This window comes from Macrobrachium rosenbergii, chromosome 21 (genome assembly GCF_040412425.1).
Source record: "Macrobrachium rosenbergii isolate ZJJX-2024 chromosome 21, ASM4041242v1, whole genome shotgun sequence".
NCBI classification, from domain to species: Eukaryota; Metazoa; Arthropoda; class Malacostraca; order Decapoda; family Palaemonidae; genus Macrobrachium; species Macrobrachium rosenbergii.
In genome coordinates this window covers 19,758,144-19,780,549 of record NC_089761.1, presented here as the reverse complement: position 1 = coordinate 19,780,549, position 22,406 = coordinate 19,758,144, and the positions used below count along the sequence as shown (strand labels likewise).

The following is a 22,406-nucleotide window of genomic DNA, read 5'->3' as shown; positions in this document are numbered from 1 at the left end:
TTAAAGTAGCTTAGAGTATAGGCTTGTAGACTTATAAGGTATTGAATAATGCAGTTGGTTGCCGTAGGCCGGTAGATTTTGGTTGAAAGGAGTCTAGTCCAGCATAATTTCAAACTAACCTAGGATAGGTTAGAATATATTCATTGTGGTTTAAATCGTGGCTAGCCTAGCATAAGCTAAATAAAAAAATTCATAACATAGACTAAGTGCTTACATTTTACCTGGCAGGTTGGCTTACGCAATTTCACAACAAATATTGGTGGTTATTCACTTAAGCAGTAGACATCAAGTTGAAAGATTGATTGCATCTTGGTTCCAAGCTAACAATTGTGTAAAAGAAAAAAAAATTAATGTCAAATCAGCAAATGTACAATAGGAAAGTTAGTGTTCCCGAATTGGTTACAGTTCTGGGAACATTAAAACAAACTAGTCTGGACAGCAGAGCTAAATCTTAGGACTGAAGCCTATCCAAGACTGATTGTGGGAATTTATGAATATAGGCCTAGGTTACAAAACAAATTCAACTCCAGATTGAAACGTTGTATCAGTTTTTCATAATTTCTGGAGTACTGTATCCTCAGTCATGTAGCCATATAACTTTGTCACATAAGTGAGATTTGTATTGATAGCCCAGCCAAAGAGGCTTAAGTTAGTGTTATCTAGCCTAGTTTTGTCTAAATTCATTGGGTTAGGAAAAGGAAGTAGGCATGATTTTTAAGCTAAATTTTTTGTGCATGGTGGTTCTGGAGGCAGGTGCGTGACTCAATTGGAAGATTTTGGGTAAGAATGAGGCTGCCGTCATGGAAACTTTTTTGTCATATTTAAAAGTGCAAGCTGTCTAATTTTCATGTTGGATAGGTGTGTTGTTACAAAATGCTTTGCCAAATATTGTAGCAGGATGCAAGAAGGTTTCAGCATTACTTCCATCTCCTTAAACAGAATGTAGCCTTCCTCCTCAAATGGTATTTACAATAAATCACTGTAAGGTAGTGTTCTATATTGTTGAGAAGGCATAAGGAGAAAAAGAGAAAATGGTGACGTTCATTGGAAGTAATCATGAAATCTTCATCCCTCGCCACTTACTAAGAGAAACTACTCGACTTATTATGCAGAGTTTTGGATTTTGTAAAACTCTAGGTATATCCAAGTTGAATTTTGCATCATTCATTTTAATATATGTAAACACATTTATCTTTATACTGTCATTTTTACACCTCGTGAAGTTAGCTCTCATGGAGAAACTGTACCGGAATTAACTTGTAACACCTGTTTTGAAATCACTTTTCTCTTTTCGAAGTTATACTGTGCAATACCAACTTAACCTTGTTGTAAAGAAGTCATTTTCAATCTCATTTTTATGGGTAATTTTAAGATGACGTTTCAGCATTAGACCAACTCCATTGACATTCAAACCAAACTGTTTATAGGCAGATAGCATTTATAATAATATGGTATTATGCAGATAACCATAAAATGAGGATCCTAATTTTTCCAATATATAAATATATATATATATATATATATATATATATATATATATATATATATATATATATATATATATATATATATATATATATATATATATATATGAGAGAGTATATATGTACATTGAATTATGTTTAGAAAGGAGCTTGGTTGTTGGAAATAGATGATTTCCAGAAAATGTTGGTAAATATATTAAGGCAAGAAAAAATGTTTAGAAAAATAGTTTTTTACATCATTTGTTAGGACAGAACAGGTAGAAGAGCAAGTTGAAGAGTTTAATGGTGAGAGGAGGACTGTCTGAAAATACAGTATATTTGAACGCTACTGAATATGGTTGAATCAATACTGGATTGATGTTTAATTTGGAAAGGAAATGGTAAAAATATGGTTATAGATATATTTAAAATAAATTAGTTTGAAAATATTTAAAAAAGTAAATGGATGAAAAATGGGGTAGGATTGAAGATCAGAATTGGAGGTAGTAGATAATGACAGTGTAAAATTCAAGGAAGGGGTTTATAAGATCAAGAGAATATAACGTGTGTGGTTATAGGGGGTTAGAAAAAATAGCAAGTAGGGGAATGAGAATATGCTAGTTTTGGTGAAAGAAAAACTTATTATTTGGGGTGTAACTGGACCACAAAAGAGAAATGTGTGTACAGGAGTACAGATGGATGGATAGTCGAGAAGAAAGCAAGAGAGAGAGAGAAGTAGGCAAATTACCTGCGTTTGTGTATGTGAGTGTAGAAATGTTTGGGGACGAGCTTGGTGGTTAGAAATACATGATATCCAAAGAAGGCTGTTTGTATAATTTGGGTAATAGAAAATTGTTGAAGAAAAGAGTTTAACTGTGAGAAGAGGCGTGGCTGGGCGTGTATTGGGTCAGTATGTGGTTAAAGAAGAATTTGAGAGAGAGGTTTAGGTTGGAGAGGGAAGGATGAATATTTGGCTGCAGGTGTAGTTAGGACTGGTGAGTTTGAAGTCATATTAAGAGAAAATGGATGAAAAAAAATTCTAGGATGAGGTCATAGAATCATTAGGGAGCATTTGTTCTTATAGGGAGTAGAGAGAGTGAATAAAAACAGGGAGTGGTGAGATGGGGAAAAAGAGGTCTGTTGAAGGAAAAACAATATTTGAGATGAAGTTGTAAGGTAGAGGGAAAGACTTTATGGAAATACAGGAGAATGGATTGGCTGGTTCAGAGGGAAGAAGTAAAAAAATTAAAATACACATGATAACCTGAATTATTATTAATGCAAGAGTAAGTTGTTCTAAATGGAAGTTAATGCAGAGAGAAAGGTCAGCTTTTGGAATTAAAAATAGTCATGAGTCAGTGATGTGATTATTTTGAAGTGTTTTTGAATGTTGAAGATATAACCGAAGTAAAGGCGAATGACACAAATATTGGATTAATGTAAGTTTGGGAATGCTTGTCTTAGTGACTGTTAAGGCTGTGAGGAGGGCAGTTGTGAGGTCGAAGAATGGAAAGACATAAGGAAGTGATAAGATTGCAGATGAGATGCTGCAGTACAGGGATGAAAGTTACTGACCAGAGTATGGAAGTTATGTCTGAGTGAGAGAAAGACTCTGAGGCAGTGGTTAAATAGAATAATTCTTTTTGTGTTCAGTTGTAAAGGTGATGAATGAGACTAAGAATTTTAGAGATAAAAAGTGTATTGTAGTAGGATTCTGATGGAGAAAGTAACATGGTGGCTATGATTGAAAGGCTGAGAACAGTTTGCGGGTAGACAGTGTGAAGAATTCATGAATCAGACGATTTTTATTAAGCAGCTAAGTGAGAAGTTTGAATAAAGGGAGAAAATCGGTATGGATTATACGGTGGCCGGTATAAAAGTCACTGGGAAAAAAAGTCACAATTTTGGCTAGGAAAAAAGTCACATTAATTTATGGTGGCTGGTAATAATATCACGGGAAAAATTCATAATATTTCTTAGGGGTTATTATCTTTATGATATTTACAGTCTTTTGATTATGTGTATACGGAAATCCCCAACGGGCTTGTACTAAATACGCCGCAAAGGTGGATGCATACCGGATTAAAAAAAATTTCCCAATGGGCTTGTACTAAACACTCCGCAAAGGTGGATGCATGCCGGGTTAAAAAATAATTCCCAACGGGCTTGTACTAAACACGCCGCAAAGGTGGATGCATACCGTGTTAAAACCTTTGGCGGTCACTATCTAGGAAACATTATTGTGACTATTTTTCCCGTGAGTTTTTTTGTGACATTTTTACCTGTATTCGGATTATACATGGACCGAGAAAAAGCTTTGACAGAATTGATATAGAGGCCACCTGCAGAGTATTGAGGCTGTTAGGTACAAAAATGGGCAAAGGTAGAATAGGCTTGGTGTAAGCAAGGGTGTGTTACGTCTTCATGGCTGCTTTATCTCTGTATGGAAAGCGTGGTACAAGAAGGCAGACAGTTTTGATAGTAAATATAACAGGTGTTGGTAGAATGCGAAGAGATCAGACACAGAATAGGTGAAGCAAGGAACGTAGCAGGGTGTTCAGAATAATTGGAAATAGATTGGGAGCCTTTGTGGAAGCCAAGTTGGGAGAGTGTGAGGCTCTAGAAATTACTAGGTAAAAAGACTTGAAAGAGGTGTTAGGAAAGAATGAGCCTAAATATCCAGTACTTTTAAGTTCACACACACACACACACACACACACACACACACACACACACACACACACACACATATATATATATATATATATATATATATATATATATATATATATATATATATATATATATATATATATATATATATATATATATATATATAATTACGCTCCAGTGATAATTTTTCTGGTTCTTGAACACCAACATCGTAAAAGATCTTGGAGAAAAAAATAAAAAAAAAGAAAGCAAGAAATAGTCACCGAAATACTGTCAACGTCCATTCGTGTTACAGCGCTTTGCCCGCCCCACTTTTTTTTTTTTTTTTTTTTTTTTTTTTTACAAAATCAGAGTTTTTTTATGTAACTCAGAAATAATCACAAGGACATCAATCCTGTAAAGGCTTCCGCAGAATAAAAACCCGCTCTTGAACATGATTTTCAAGACATGGGAAGGACGTAGGAATCCAATTTAATAAAATGTCAGGAGACGCAGTTATAAATTTGCATAAATTTACTGGCATCGTAGTAATCATTTTTAAAATCATTTGCATAGAAACCATGACGTATGATTAATTGGAAAATTCCTTGGTTGCCACCGCTATAAAAATATGACTTTGCCAGGGAGCTTGAAGGGCTGCCAGGTTTAAACCCCGTGATGTATGTGAAGTGAAACATACCGTTGTGTCCAATAGGAGATAGTGATGAGTGTTGTCCAATAAATCATTTGCATACGGGTTGTTTTGAGTCAGTTTCCCTATGCTTTGTTCCATAAGAGAATTGGACAAGGCTGATTTTCTTTTTGATAGATTTTTGCCATCAGAATTTTAACGTATTGGTATATTTTTCTTATTTTCCAGTTGTTATGACTCATTTGTTTTTTTATTCCTTTTTTACACGTGTTTCCTATATCCCCATTCAACTTGAATGTTATTTACTTGACTGTATTGTACATAACCCTTTGATCTCTCTCTCTCTCTTCTTTTACTCTTTTCTTTTGTTTGTCTTTACCCATTATTCCGCATCGTTCTCTCTCTCTCTCTCTGCTCTTGTTTGTCTTTACCCATTATTCCTCATCCTCATCCTTCTCTCTCTCTCTTTGTTTGTTTGTCTCTACCCATTATTCCATCGTTCTCTCTCTCTTGTTTGTCTTCTACCCATTATCTCCAGGTCCTTCTCTCTCTCTCTCTCTCTCTCTCTCTCTCTCTCTCTCTCTCTCTTTGTTTGTCTTCTACCCCCTTATTCCACATCCTTTCTCTCTCTCTCTCTCTCTCTCTCTCTGTTTGCTTACCCATTTGTCTTCATCCATTATTTCTCTCCTTTCTCTCTCTCTCTCTCTCTCTCTCTCTTCTGCTCTTCTTCTGCTTGTTTGTCTTCTACCTAATATTCCACATCCTTCTTTCATCATCTCGTTGAGGTCAAGGTGGACAACTCATTGAAAAACCCTCGTAGTGAGTGAGCCCTTCCGTATGACCTCATCGACGCCGTCTTCTGCTTGTTGCTGTTGCTAACCTCTGCTATCTCAGCCCCTGCTGTTTCTGCTTATTTGGAGAGGATGTTCCTTGCTGGTTTACATCCGGGAGGTTTTGGAGTACGAGTGGACGTTGACAGTTTTTTGGAGGACTGTTTCTTGCTTTCGTTTTGAATTTTCTCTAAGATCTGTTGCGATGTTGGTGTTCAGGACCAGAAAAATTATAGTTGGAGCGTAATTATACACAGTATATATGTGTGTGTGTGTGTGTGTGTGGGTGTGTGTGTGTGTTGTGTAGAATCTACTGGTCACTTTTTACCAGGTACATATATAATTGTAATAGGGCATAATGTTTTGACCTCCGATTTTTCGCGCTTTTTTATTTGATGACAAGGTATCCAAAAGCGCGAAAATCTGAGAAGTTAAGAGGTCATTGTATATTACAATTACATACATACATATTAAATATATATATATATATATATATATATATATATATATATATATATATATATATATATATAATAAATTTATATGTATATTATATATATATATATATATATATATATATATATATATATATATATATATATATATATATATAGTATATGTATAGTATATATAAAGTGCAGGTGCAGTTGTGATATCTATAAGTTACTGGCAACACTTCTAATAATATCTCCAGTATTACTTCCACTTCTTAAGACTGAAGTCTTGAAGGAATAAACAAATCCTGTTGCTGCGCTGCTATGTTTACTCATCCTCAAACCGACAGCTGTCTCAGCCTTGAACCCATGACCTTCTTCAGGGCTACACTAGATTTGAATGAAAATTTAACTCAAATTTCACTGTTCATAAAAATGAATATTAACAGGGTGCTACTTCGTGAATTCCCCAGCTCCAGAGAGAGCTCTGGTAGTCTGTGGCCTCCATGTCCAGCACAGTTCATAATGAGAGGCTTTCGCGCTGCTTCTGAAATCAGATCTGCAAACCATGCTTGTCCCAGACTCCCTCAATCCCCCATGGGCAGCAATGGCTCCCTGTCACAACGGTGACCATCAGTATCCAACGTAGTTCATATTGAGAGGCTTCACATCCTCCTCAGAATTCAGACTTGCAAACTATGCCGGACCCAGCTTTCATGGATCATCCAAGGGCAGTAATGTTACCCATCACAAGGATGGATGTCAGGAATACTCTCCTGCAGTTTGCAGCTATTGTCTCCTCTCTCCACAATGAAGCAGCTTCTACATGTCCATCTGAGATATACATGCCTTCCCACTTTTTAATTATGGCACAGCCTTTCTTCTGTTTTTCTCAAGTGCTAATGCACATGGCATCTGTAAGTTACTGGCAGCACTTGTGATATCTCTAGTACTTCCTCCAGTCTTCAAGGTTGAAGTCTTGAACTGTTACTGTGCTGCTATATATATATATATATTCATTGCAAAGCCGGTAGCTGTTTCAGTCAGAAACCCAAGGCCTTCCTCAGGGTTACACCAGAATCATGATGCTTAGGCCAGTTTTAATATATATATGTATATATATATATATATATATATATATATATATATATATAAATGTTCTATATCTATATTATATGTACATGTGTATACATAAATGTATGTGTGTTTATGTGTGTATGTGAATGTACATGTGTATTTTTCTCACCATAACCCTTTCCCTTTGGAAAGGTGGCACCTGAAGGGTACAACTTCCAGTTTCTTTGCAAGTCTTCATGAATGAGGTTACAAGTCCTATGTCCTTTTTTATGACCCCAGCAGACACTGGTACCCATTTACATCTGGGCGGACTTGTGGGCAGTAGGCTCGAAAACATTCATAGTAAACTCTGTGACCGAGTGGTGCAAACTCGACTCTCGTATGCTAGATTGGTGGATAGCATCTGGCTTACCACCCACCAGCTAACCCAGATTTAAGTGGCATCAGTATCTGCTAAATGTCATGAGAAGGTCATAGGACTAGCAGCATCGTTCTTGAAGACTTGCTAAGAAACTGGAAGGTGTACCCATCTGATGCCACCATCTCCAAAAGAGAAAGAGGTATTGGTGATTATATATAAATTATATACTATATATACAAGCTTGATGGCATGCACTACGCTGCGCGGTGCAGGAGGGTGGGTGTGTTATGTTTCCTCTAGCATCCCGAGTCCAGGGCGTTAGCATTTCATCCGCACTTGAAAGACCTGGGGTTCGGTTCTGATGTGAGTCAGAAATTTATTTCTGTGAGACACATTCCCATGTGTATATTTCCATATGTGTATATATATATGTATATACATTTTACCCGTTGATACAAATGAACTCTGATGTGTACACAAACACGCGTGTAACTTAGGAGCGTACTCTATGGTGTTCCATGTTACAATAATGGAATTTACCGTGGTATACCCAACCAGACTCCCATCTTTCTTACATTCGTAGTATCGCACCTGAATAAATAAACGTTACTCCTCAGAATTCAACCGTTTGGTTGCTTATTTTTTGTTTTGGTGGCAGGTTCATGCGCATGTATACAGTTTCATGTACAATGTACTGCCTTCATTGCACCTCGCGCGGTGCACTGTAGGCATTACTTAGGATTCTTAGCAGCGTCCCTTCAACCCCTAGCTGCAACCCCATTCATTCCTTTTTACTGTACCTCTATTTATGTTTTGTCTACCATCTTATTTTCCATCCTCTTCCAAAAATTGTTTCATAGTGCAACCGCGAAGTTTTCCTCCAGTTACACCTTCGTAACCTTTTATTCTTAATTTTTCTTTCAGCGCTGAATGACCTCATAGTCCCAGCGGTTGGCCTTCGACATAAATTGTACAGTATATCCTATTCTATTATTATTATTATTATAATTATTATTATTATTATTATTATTATTATTATTATTATTATTATTATTATTATTATTATTATTATTATGTGTTGGTAAAGGATTTTTACCTTGATGGGTTGGGAAAACGCCAGAAAGAGATACCAAAAAAATGTATATAGAAATGAGGGATCATGTCAAGATTAGCGAACCCAACATCTCCATGTCAAGAACAGCGAACCCAATGATCCCCATGCAAAGAATGGCCGCCAACCCTTTCCGGTCCGAACTCAATTCCATGAAGAGGCTTGAACACGGCGAAACAGTGATTCATCTACACTGTTTCGCCGTGTTTAGTACTAGCCCCTAGGTGATCAAATGTATTTCACCTTTGTTTAGTACTTTTCAGCCCCTGGGATCAAATGTCTGGTACCGAAGTGTTCATGTCTAGAACAGCGAACCCGATTGTTTCCCATGTAAAGAATAACGGGCAATAATCTTCTGTTTAGAAGAATAGCGAATCCTGCTGCGAGTGGGTTCGCTAATCTTGACATGATCCGAAATGAGCAGTCGAAGTTTCGGAATGATTTTTTCCCCCTAAGTTAGAATAACCGTTTATCAAGAACCTATTTTTTTTTCAGGCAACGGAAAGTAACTTTACGGGACAACTTGAGCACGAGTTTAATCGGGTGCCGAGTGTTTTGAGGAGTAGCCTACTTAATGTATTGAGCTTTTTCATATTTATAATTTCCAGTCAGAAATATAATATATATATATATATATATATATATATATATATATATATATATATATATATATATATATATATATATATATAATGCATAACATACACATACATGCATACATGGTCTAAAGTTAATAGTAATTTGGCGGATGAAGTACGTTCATAAGTGGAAATAGATTGGCTCTTGAAAGATGGTCACAAATTTGATTCGACTGGTTCGTAGCGTGTAGCCTTTTATTTATTTATTTACTTTTTCAGTGGTTCAGTGTCAGTAGCATTACTCCGTTTCTGATTATTGGTCTTACGGGGAAATGCTTTGGTTCCTGAAACTTGTTGCTCATCCTAATGACCTGAAACTTCTTGATCGGTTGTATATTAATTGTTGGTTAATGCTTTTCGGTCTGTGTGGTTTATTTCTTCTGTTATCGTGTTTTAAGGACCTGTCTATCACTTACTTTTATTTTCTGCATTGCTGATACAATTTCCATTTAAGTAAAAAGAACTGATGGCTTTTATTTTTAGAATTTACGATTAGATATATATATATATATATATATATATATATATATATATATATATATATATATATATATATATATATTTATATGTATATATGTGTGTGTGTGTGTGTCTCAGGCAGTGAAAGAACTTGCACAAATGACAAAGTAAAGGCTGACCAAAATAATACCGACACTAACTTGCATGTGGTCGACAGCTTTACAAAATAATCCAAATTTTTAACACTGAATTCATATGACTATTTTTGGTATTCTGTCGCATTTTCTTTTTTCCCTCAAATTCTCACCGTCGTCATCGTAGGTTGCTCATGACCTCGCAGCATCTAGGAAGATGATGTGTTTATGATCTGATGTTCTCTGCCTCTGCCTCTCCGCCTTCATCTGTTGTGTTAGAAAATACCTTACCGTAAGCTCGCCCAAATAAGGCTTCCTTCTGGTGGTGTCCCCTGTTGAAAGTTTTTTCTTGTTTGTCTGTCAATATATATATTTTTTAAATACTCAACATTCTCTTTCGATTTTATCACTGGTTTCTTCATGTGTTTATTTTGTTTCGTGCCATCTCTCTAAATGTATGTTTTAAGGCTAGTCAAGGTAGTTCAAGGCGGAAGTTTACTGTATACGCAATGTATTTGCACATTCCGCTTCATATTAGCCCGAATAACCGTATGTGATTTGGTTTGAAAAGCTTTATGCAAAATTATATCTTTTCCAAGTTAATTATGTTTTATCCAGGTTTATTTTACAGATTATATTTACTGTGCTTCTTGGTTCAACCAAATGACCTAGCCATTACGAAATTATAGCTTTCGACGATAAGACATCATTAACTAAGTGGCGTCACCAATGCCCTCGGGATGATGAAACATCATCACCTCTGCTTTCGTGACGAAGTTTGGCATTGCCTTCGAGAGACTGTTCATTAGATTTTATCGTCCTGTTTCAGACTGCCCGTGAGATGTTGCGAAAATGTTAGCTGTCTCGGTCAAGTTTATGTCCAATTTGTAAGAGAAAAAACTGACAGACTCCCTTTCATCTTCCTCTATGTTTTCAGTATTGTTCAAAACGCACTCCGTCAAAGACAGGTTTAGAGACAGGTTTGTCGTCGCTTAGGTGTTGATGTCCCCTCATATCGTTGTGTTGCTTGTATTGATGATTTTTTTTTTATTTTATTTGAAACGACTTATTTTTGTGACACCATTGCGTTTTCTACTTTTTTAGATAAAAGTATTTAATATATTTTGTTGATAGCTCTCTCTCTCTCTCTCTCTCTCTCTCTCTCTCTCTCTCTCTCTCTCTCTCTCTCTATATATATTATATATATATATATATATTATATATATATATATATATATATATATATATATATATATATATATTATATATATATATATATATTATATATATTATATATATATATATATATATATATATATATATATATGTATATATATGTATATATATATAGAGAGAGAGAGAGAGCTAACTTATCAACAAAAATATATTAAATACTTTTATCTAAAAAAGTAGAAAACACAATGGTGTCACAGAAGTAAGTAGTTTCAAATAAAAAGAGAAAAAAATTCAGCAATACAAGCAACACGGCGATATTGGGGGGCTTCAAAACCTATAATATATATATATAAATATATATATATATATTATATATATATACTGTATATATGTATATATTTTTTTATGACCTGTGTGGGTCAGTTGGTAGCGCCCTGGCCATTCATTTGAGAGGCCGGGATGAATAAAAAATTTATTTCTGTGAAACACCTGCTCATGTCTATAATTCATAATAAAATGAAAGTAAAACCCAAGGTTCCATCTTTTTCAAGTGTTCACGATATCATATAATTATAATTTCAATTAGGCTCTGAACACGTGCGTCGACCAAAGAGAAACTCCTACTGGAAAATCGATGACAAATAATAATCAAATGTAAAAGAGGTTCCCCTTGAAGAATATTACCCTTGAGAATGAAAAGGGTGGGGGAGGGTTGGAAGTCGATGGAGGGTGGGAAGAGAGGCCTAGTAGCTTGCTGAGGCCTAACCACGTACGTCAGTAAAAAAAAAAATGAAAAAATTACATTGTAATTACTTTCAACTAATTACTTCCTTGGGGGTAGGCCGTGACCTCTTGCAATAATAGGTGTGATCGGGCGACATCTAATGACGAGCATGAAAAGGGGAGAAAAGAAAGTAGACAGTGATAACAGTAGGAGTATTAATGACAGTACTTACCGACATGTAATATTTGAAGGTTTAAGATTTAGCTCTCTCTCTCTCTCTCTCTCTCTCTCTCTCTCTCTCTCCTCTCTCTCTCTCTCTCTCTCCTCGTGTATGTGATGTACTTGTTTTCTTTGTGTAGGTGTACAACGCATTTATAAATGATTACTGGTATGTCCGTATTTAAATTATTGGATTTCATTACAGTACCTGTCTTATTAAAATCATCTCTGGGTATTAAAACGAAGGCATGTAACAGTAATAATGGCAATAATCTGATAAGTTCTATGATAGCAACTCGATTTATCAGTAATTCCCGTTTAACCATATGATAATATGTAAGACTGAAGTATCTGCGTTTGAGTTTCATTAAGGAATAAAACTCACTGGTAATCTACGTTAGTATTTTTAATTAATGTCTAAAATCGGTGTCTTTCATATGACTGGTAAGATATGCAGTGGTTGATAGTAGTTTTTGATGTTCATGAATGTGGTGAGCCCATGGTTTAAAGTATTGTTTAAAGTGCTTTAGGAGCTGTGAATGAAATGAGATAAGTGTCAGTTAATTAAACCTTTGCAAGTAGGTGAGTAAAGCCTTGTGCCTTTACTAACCATCTGTTGATTGAGAAATTGTCGAGAAGCATTGAATTTGTTTACAAACTAGACGAGGCTCATCTATATTCTCTTCCCTGTGATTCATCCTAACAGACTGACTTGTGACGTGTAAGCTTTATATGGTCACGAGGCCAAGCGGACCTCGGGTTACGTTCCGATAACCCAAATGTCTGGACTGTGGTCCTACCCGATGCTGATAACCTGTGACACGCGTTTCCCCCACGCTTCCCTATTTGGAGTGTGATTGAGAAACTCTACGGGAATCGCACGACATGTTTCACATATCACTGTAGGTTTTATGATCTTTATTGCATTATTATTATTATTATTATTAAGATGAGAGTCTTTCCTTAGGGGGTTAGTGTCGTTAGTGCACCTCACGCGGTGCACTGTAGGTATTACTTACGGGTCTTTGCAGCGTCCCTTCGGCCCCTAACTGCAACCCCTTTCATTCCTTTTACTGCACCTCCGTTCATATTGTCTTTCTTCCATCTTACTCTTCACCTCTCATAAACAGTTGTTGCATAATGCAACTGCAAGGTTTTCCTCCTGTTACAGCTTTCAAACCGTTTTATTGTCAGTTTCCGTTTCAGCACTGAATGGCCTTATAGGTCCCAGCGCTTGGCATTTGGCCTTAATTTTATATTCTATCCTTTTCTATTCAGAGAGAGAAAGAGGTATATCTGTAAACCATCACTATTGCCACTACTACTACTACTACTACTACTACTACTACTACTACTACTACTACTACTACTACTACGGTCGTCAAAGAAAGGCAGAATAACTTAGTCACCTTTTCCATTTATTTTAAATATGTCTTTATGCTCTGTATATATAATATTCTAATTGTAATAAGATTTTTGAACCATCGCATTTCTCACCATCCATCACCGCATTTCCTGATTTTTTTTTAATCCACCACTGAACGGCCTCCTTACCTTGGTGGTATGGCAGTGCCCATAAACACCGTAAATCACCCTACCCAAAACTACATTTATTGGGCGTTTCTTAATGAATGCCATAAAACCTAGACTGCATAGCAGGTAGCGAAGGTCAATCACAAGGAGATGATTTACTGAACGGCTGTACTTATTACTCTTCTTTAAATCAAGCAGTTGACTTGGTCCATCGACGGATGATCTCTTGTTTGTTAATTTTTCATAAGTTGTATTTTAAGAGATCTGTTACATTCACATTTGATCCCCGACTCTCTTTTCCTGCCGAGAGCAACCAGGTTCGCTGAACAGCAGCACCAAAAAGCAGTAAAAAAAAGTATATCTTAGTTTAACCAGACCACTGAGGTGATTAACAGCTCTCCTAGGGCTGGCCCGAAGGATTAGACTTATTTTAAGTGGCTAAGAACCAGTTGGTTACCTATCAACGGTACCTACAGCTTATTGTGGAATCCGAACCACATTATACCGAGAGATGAATTTCTATCACCAGAAATAAATTCCTCTAATTCTTCATTGGCCGGCCGGAGAGTCGAACGCGTGCCCAGCAGATTGCTATCCGAGAACTGCACCGAAACCGCCAATAAGCAGTAAATGTGCCTCGCTGTCGAACTTATCAGTTCCAGAGGTCCTTTATTCCTGACAGCCGTTGGACTGTGGAACAGTCTCCCTGAGGATGTCGTGCAGTTGGAACTGAAAATGTTCAAGCGAAGATGCATTGCATTACTACTCTAATGCTATTCCCTTTGCATTTTAATACATTTTTATCTGTTTATTAATTTATTTATTTTTCCTTTTTAATAAGTGAGTGGGATCTCTTCTTTCTGTATTTCCCTTTACCTTTTCTTACTTCTTCCTAATGAAGACATATTCTTCGGAAGCTTGAGTTTCAAGTCAATGGCCCCTGAATATAATAATAATAATAAGATTGAAATTAAAAGCTATGTGAAATAGAGAATACAAGTTATATATACAGTCTAGAAATAATAAGTAAAAAATGCGCCGAAATTATTTCGGCGCAGTCGAGTTTTCTGTACAACGTATAATGCTGTATGAAACTCTCAGCCACGGCCCATGAAACTTTCAGCCACGACCCGGTGGTGGCCTGTGTTGTTGGCAACTATAACGGTGACATACGCACGATCATGGCTAACTTTAACCTTAAATAAAATAAAAAACGAATGAGGCTAGAGGGCTGCAATTTGATATGTTGGGTGATTGGGGGGTAGATGATCAACATACCAATTTGCAGCCCTCTAGCCTCAGTAGTTTTCAAGATCTGAGGGCGGACAGAAAAAGTGCGGACGGACAGACAAATAGCCATCTCAGTTTTTTTTTTACAGAAAACTGAGAAAGGACACAGTTCCACAAAATGAGTAGGAATTCAAAGGAGCCATCCTTATGCATGGTTGGTCAAGCGAGGAGAGAGAGAGAAGAGATTTGTTTGTCGTGGATTCGTGTCTCTTCCATTATAATTCCCACTCGATGTTTTGATAGAGTGGCTTGGGAGTTGTTTATTGAAGAGCTACAAAAATTCGGTGTATGCTTTGTGGAGAAAGTCGTAGAAACGTTCATAAATGTTATTTATTTTGTTCAGTTATCCGCAATGGAAAATCGCTATAACTTTTCAATCTCTTATTAATCTTACGCTTTACGGAAAAATCGTTGAAATATATTCAAATATTGTGGGTTTTTAGGATTGGTTTCTCTCTCTCTCTCTCTCTCTCTCTCTCTCTCTCTCTCTCTCTCTCTCTCTCTCTCAACACTACACACTTGTAACATGTAAGTGTATAGTTTTTTTTAGGAATATTTTGGTTTAGTAATGTACCTGCTAAACAGTCGTAATTTTACTTGTCGTTTTTACGGTTATTTACCATTTACTGTCATCACCGACTACAAAGTAACTGACAGTGTACAAATGTGTAGAGAGAGAGAGAGAGAGAGAATCCTAAAAACCCACAGTATTTTATTGTTTCAACGATTTTTACTTAAAGCATAAGAATAATATGAGATTGAAAAGCGATAGCCATTTTCCATTGTGGATAATTGAATAAAATATATAACATTTGTATCCTTAATACGTACTCACTCTCTCCATAATCCTTATTTCTTATATTTCCTCTTACTTTCACTATCTTCTCATCCTAAACCTCCATTTTTTTCTCATTCTTATCCTCTGTTCTTTCTCCTTGTCCTTATCATTACCTTCCCTTTGTCTCTGGCCGTCTCCCTTCCTCCCGCATCCTGATTGTTATCCAACCCTTCTCGTAGAGCTCCGTATCCTCCTTATCCTTAACCTCATCCTTCCTTTCTCCTCCTTATCCTTGTCCTCTCCCTCATACCCCTGGACCTGTCTCTTTTGTAGTAAGCCTGGTTACGTACCTGGCTACGTAACTCATGCATTTTCTTGTCTCAGAATAGTTCGCTGTTCGTCTCAGATAGTTTCGTCCAACCGGTCTGTGCAGGTCCGTTCAGGTGGTCTGTGAATGAGGGCTTTTATAGGTCGACATGGATAAATGGAAAATCAAGGGATGTCTTTTTCTTATTATGTTATATTGTTTTCTTCTAAGAGTTTTTAAGATTTTGCTGTTCTTTGTCTCCTACTTGTCGCCTCTGATCTCCAGCCTCCCTTCTTATGTGTGTGTATGTACAGTATGTATGTATGTATGTATGTGTATACATTTCACATTTCTTTTCATATTTTTAATTTCAAAAGCTCTGCTGAGTTCCCATCTACTTGGGCCTGGGTCTCCCAACTCTTCTGGTGAATACAGGAGCTCAGTAGGCACTGTCATGTACTACCCTCTTAGGGGGTGTAATGTCGTCACTGCACCTCATGGGGTGCACTGTAGGCATTACTTAAAGGTTCTTTGCAGCGTCCCTTCGACCTCTAGCTGCAGCCCCTTTCATTCCTTTTACTGTACCTCCGTTCATATTCTCTGTCTTCCATCTTACTTTCCACCCTCTCCTAACAATAGTTTCATAGTAAAACTGCGAGGTTTTCCTCTTGTTACACCTTTCAAACAGTTTTCTCAATTTCCGTTTCAGCGAAATGACCTCATATGTCCCAGCGCTTGGCCTTGGGCCAAAATTTTATATTCTCTTCTATTCTGCTGTTACGTACTATCCCCGTAATCAACAAAAGTCATCAAATGGGGATTTGTAAACTCCGTGCACTTCTGCACTAATATCTTAACATGAATATTTGATCTGTACAACTCCTGCCTTTTTAACACCATCTTGGTCACCTCTGAGTTTTTTATCAGTTTCTTTCTTTAGGTCACCTTTTCTTGGTACCTTTGCTATGATGTCATGCCTAGGGGAGTAGTGCCATCAGTGCACCTCAGCGGTACACCTTAAGTACAGTATATGGTTCTCCACAGCATCCCTACGGCCCTTAGCTGCAACCCCTTTCATTCCTTTTACCCTGTCTCCCTTCATATTCTCTATATTCCGTCTTACTTTCCACCCTCTCCAACAATTATTTCATTCTTTAACTGCGAGGATTTCCTCCTGTTACACCTTTCAAACCTTCTTGCTGTCAGTTTTCCTTTCAGCGCTGAGTAACCTCATAGGTCCCAACGCTTGGTCTTTGGCCCAAATTCTATATTCTATTTTCGGTAAAGTAACCATCCCATCAACTGGTATATTCTATTAATGCGGTCACCAATCCTATTAGTAACTGATGTTCTTGAAGACATTTTGTGCTTGCGTGCGTGCGTGCAAGCCTGATCAGCGCGCTACGCGTGAGTATGCATGAGTAACCCCAGCCTTGCCTGAGGGTAAAGACGAAACCCTCTTCACCGCTACCAAGTCAAGGCCACTGAACCGGCGTTCGGATCCATGCTCTTGGCATAGACTTTGGCGAAGAAGTCTTTTATGTTTATTTGCTGCTTTAAAGGACGTGCACATAAAAAATTGATGGCAAAGTTTGTTGAATATATTAGAGACACTTTAGCTTACTAAAAGTTCAGTTTTTCGTAAATTATGGGCTCTGAGATCAAAATCATATTAACTTTAAGTAACACCTTTAGTTTAGTTTCTGTAGTGGTTAATATAATTTCTAATTCGTTATTATGACTACGTAATTCAGGCGTTTCCACAAATATTTCCAAATTTGAGGTATTTAAGAACAAACTTCGTTTTCGTTGAATTTTGTAAGAGAAAACGGGAAAAAATCTACGGTGCGAGAGGCCATCAATCATCATCTTTCAACTGGCAAACTGCAGATTCATACTGTGAAACATCTAAATCTCTATGTATATTTATTACGACCTCTGCATCCTTTATTGTTACCTAAAAGTTTTATTAATACCTAAGTACCCTTTCTGTAATTTAATTATTTTTAAGAATATCTCTAACTAGGGTGTTTGCCGCTACCATAAGCTTAAGTTAATTAAAAATTGCTACCAGTAACTAGGGGGTTTGCCGCTACCATAAGCTTAAGTTAATTAAAAATTGCTACCGGAAAAATAGAATGCGATGAATAGTTACCTGAAATTCAGTGATTCATTGGAACATTAAACGTGTTAATGACAGTGTTACCTTATGCTGAAACTCACAGAATAAGGGCCTTTTTAATTTTATATAGATATATATTTATATGTATATATGTATTTTTACTTTAATTACCTATAAGCACACACACATATATATGTGCTTATATATATATATTTAAGGTATTATATATATATATATATATATATATATATATATATATATATATATATATATATATATATATATATATATATATATATAGCTAATAATAGGAGGCCAAAAACGCCGAAAAGACAGAAAGTTAGTGTTATATTTCAGAGACCAAACTGTCTCTCACTGGCTTTTTATACCCTTTTATTAGATGGATTTCTGTTTTAACAGAAAAATATTTCAGTCATATATATATATATATATATATATATATATATATATATATATATATATATATATATATATATATTGTTCCTCTTGCTGAAAGGGTATTTGAACTCTCTATAGCTGAAAACAACAATCAGCTATTGACTTCATTTCTGCTCTATCGCTACAGAGAAACGTCTTGTCGAATGGATATGTTTACTTCTGCTTCTATTGAGAGTACTGAGGTTGTATAGGGTAAGAAGTCTTGAATACACAAGTATCTTGCCCTTCCTGTTTTTCTCTTACCAGAGTTAATTTATAGTGTATGTTTATTATTCGAATAATGTTTGTGTAACTCAAATCTGTCATGTGGGCAAACCTCCAGCACTTATTTCATGAACAGTTTGAATGAGGAAAATAATATAAGATTTATAAAATATTGCCCAACATTTGGGTCTTCCTTGTTAGGAAAGTGTAAAAGCATAAAGAATATACTCAGAAGACGTCACGTCAACACAACGTACTTCACGTCAGAGGCAACGCAACATCCTTGCATGATGAATCTCATTAAATGCGAATTAACCAGAATGATAGAGCATCATGCTGCGTTTGTTTTGGTTAATAATCTGTCGTTAGTCTGTCAAGATTCATCCTCATGAATCTCCTCGTATGGGGTTAGTGCCGTCAGTGCACCTCACGCGGTGCACTGTAGACATTAAAGTTCTTTGCAGCGTTCCTTCGATCACCAGCTGCAACCGCTAATGGATCCAGAAAATTTCATGGGGGCCGGCACCAATTTTCATATTGTACATATATATATATATATATATATATATATATATATATATATATATATATATATATATATATATATATATATATATATATAATTTCTTTAATCGATTTTTATTTTTTCCCATTTTAAATCTATTGACGAGTATTATTATCTAAATCTTCAAATTGTTATTTTTTATCATTATTTTTCGTGGGGGGCCACGTGCCCAGGTACCACGACCCCTCCCTTACGATCCGCTAGTGGCTGCAACCCTGTCATTCCTTTTATTGTACCTCCATTCATAACCGCCGCTTACTTCCCTCTTGCCGTCCACCGTCTCCTAACAAATGTTTTATAGTGCAACTGCGAGGCTTTCCTTCTGTTGCGGCTTTCAAACCTGTCTACTCTCAATTTCCCTTTCAGCGCTGAATGGCTTCATAGGTCCCAGCGCTTGGCCTTTGGCCTAAACTCTGTATTCCACTCCTAAATATTCCTTCCTTCTTTCCTAAATGAATATGAAGTAATTAGGGTAAAATGCGTATTTTCTCATTGTTATTAACTTTGGATAGTAAACGTTTTATTGATAACAAAATATCATTTAAATATGAACTGATTATATTAGCATGGAAACGCCAACTCCTTGCTTTTTATGTGTAACAGTCATGTTACTATGGACGCGCAGACTACTGTGTGTGCCATTTAATGTATGCTGGTCGTGTAAGTATGGAAATGCAGGCTCCGGGCTTTTTTGCGTGTTCCGATCTCGTTTTTGTGTGGGAACGCTGACTCAGTGCTTTGTATGTATACCAGTCACGGTGGGTTGAAAAATGTAGACTCCTTGCCAGTGTACTAGTTATGTTGTTATGAAAACACTGCATGCAATATATATATATATATATATATATATATATATATATATATATATATATATATATATATATATATATATATATATATATATATATATATATATATACACACACACACACGTTTAAGATTAAAATACTGTGATGGTCGTTTTCATATCAACATAATCAGTACATAAAAATGGTATGAGGTCTGCCGTTTCTTACGAAGATGAATGGCACTTATATGTATGTATGTATGTATACAGTATATATATATATATATATATATATATATATATATATATATACATAAACATGTACATATATATATATATATACAGTATATAATATATATGATATATATATGATATATATGTATACATACATGCATACAATACATGCATGCATACACAAAAGTACCGTTCAACTTAGTAAAATAAAGCAGACTCCATACCATTTATGTGTACTGATTATATTGATATGACAACGAACATCATTGTATTTTAATCTTAAACGTATGCAAGGAAATGTTAGTGTTTGATAATTAAAAAACGCCCATATTTAAATTGAAATTCAAGTCAACGCAAACTTTACGTTAAGATTTATTAAAAATTGATACACCGCTTGATTGATTATTATTATTATTATTATTATTATTATTATTATTATTATTATTATTATTATTATTATTATAAAAGTTTTTCTTCCTTGCCTGACGACCGTGTCTTTCCGAGACTAAGAATAATTAAGACAATTATCAATTAATTGAGGAATGAACTTCGAAATCTGTATATTAGTTGTGTCTTATGGCATTGGCCATTACAGAATATCAAAGTATTCTGTGGTAAAAGCACTGTGAGGGTTACGCTAATGAGAATTCAATGTACTAGCTAAAGTAATAAAAAAATTAGACAGAATCACCTTGACCATCTCGATAAGTCGTTACCAGGCTTCCTTAAGGAAAATACACGTGCATAGAAGGTATGTGTGTGTGTGTGTGAGAGAGAGAGAGAGAGAGAGAGAAAATCTGATCTGGTTTTGAAGTTAAGAGAGAGAGAGAGGGAGAGTCTGGTCTGTTTTTGAAGTTAATATTTTCATATGCCTCCCTGTGACTTCTCAGTGGATGTTCTCAGGAAGAGCGTTACCAGATTAATGCTCCTCATTTTTGTATATATAATATATATATATATATATATATATATATATATATATATATATATATATATATATATATATATATATATATATATATATATATATATATATATATATATGGTATATATAAACATGTGTTTATTCTCCTCAGAAAGAGTATATGCCTCTAATAACCATTCTTAGCCAAGTGAGAAGAAATCATCATTTATTTCCTTGTTCAAGAAAAACTTATTTTGACTTCCATCTTGAGTGTTTGGATGATTTATCAGCTTCAAGCAAGACAAGAATCATCTTCATTTTCTTTCTTTGTATATCTTTCCCCTCTGTGATGTTAGACCTGAAATGATTTCTTTCCTCTGTCTCCACTCTTTCCTTCCTGCCTGACTCTCCATTTTGTCTACTATCCATTTCAGGGACCGCGAGTCATCGTTTTTCTCAGTTATCTTTCAAACTAATTATTTGATCGAAATGGTACTTTGACACACTGTACAAGACACCTCCCGCTAATTTTTGGTAGTATATTGCATTGTCAAATGGTTTTAGTTAAGTCGTTTACTCTTGACTTGCATGGTGTTGTCAAGCATCGCCAAACTGTGCATTCGAACGTCCTTTATCCCCATCCCGCCCCTCCTCTCCCTTCCCTCCCCATCCCTCCCTCAACCCACTTTCCTGGCCTCCCCATCTCCCCTCCCCACCTTTCCTATATATGGGGGAAAGCGGACGTTCAATTTCGTGGATTAGTCCTGCTGACTCATGAAACTTTGCATTTAAAAGTCAAGAATAAACGCCTTAATTAACACCATTTGACAATGCACTATATTACCAAAAATTAGCGGGCGGTGTCTTGTACACTGTGTCAAAGTACTATTTCGATCAAATAATTACTTTTGAAAGGTATTTGAGAAAGCGATGACTCGCGGCCCCTGAAATGGATAGTAGGTTAGCATCTAAGCCCTTTTTCCCAGATTCCCTGTTCCTTCCTATCGACAAATTCTTTTTCAGTTTCTCTGTCCTTCCCCTTATGTCCGCTGCATAAAGTAGTGCAGGCTTTATGCTGCATCGTGAATTTTTGTTTCTGTATCTATCGGATAATTTTATTTACCAGCTGTCCAAATCTCTTAAGGGGATAGTGCCGTCAGTGCCCCTCAAGTTGTACACTGTAGACATTACTTAAGGGTCTTTGTAGTATCCCTTTGGTCCCTAGCTGCAACCTCTTTCATTCCTTTTACTGTACCTCCGTTCATATTCTCTTTCTTCCAGCTGACTTTCCAC

The 22,406-nt window shown here is 36.0% G+C and overlaps 1 protein-coding gene across 3 annotated transcripts in view; it reads left to right on the top strand.

The window, feature by feature from the left end:
• The window catches only part of LOC136849762 (U-scoloptoxin(01)-Cw1a-like), a 59,092-nt gene that overhangs the window by 988 nt on the left and 35,698 nt on the right, over positions 1–22,406 (top strand). The gene's annotated exons all lie outside the window — the stretch shown is intronic.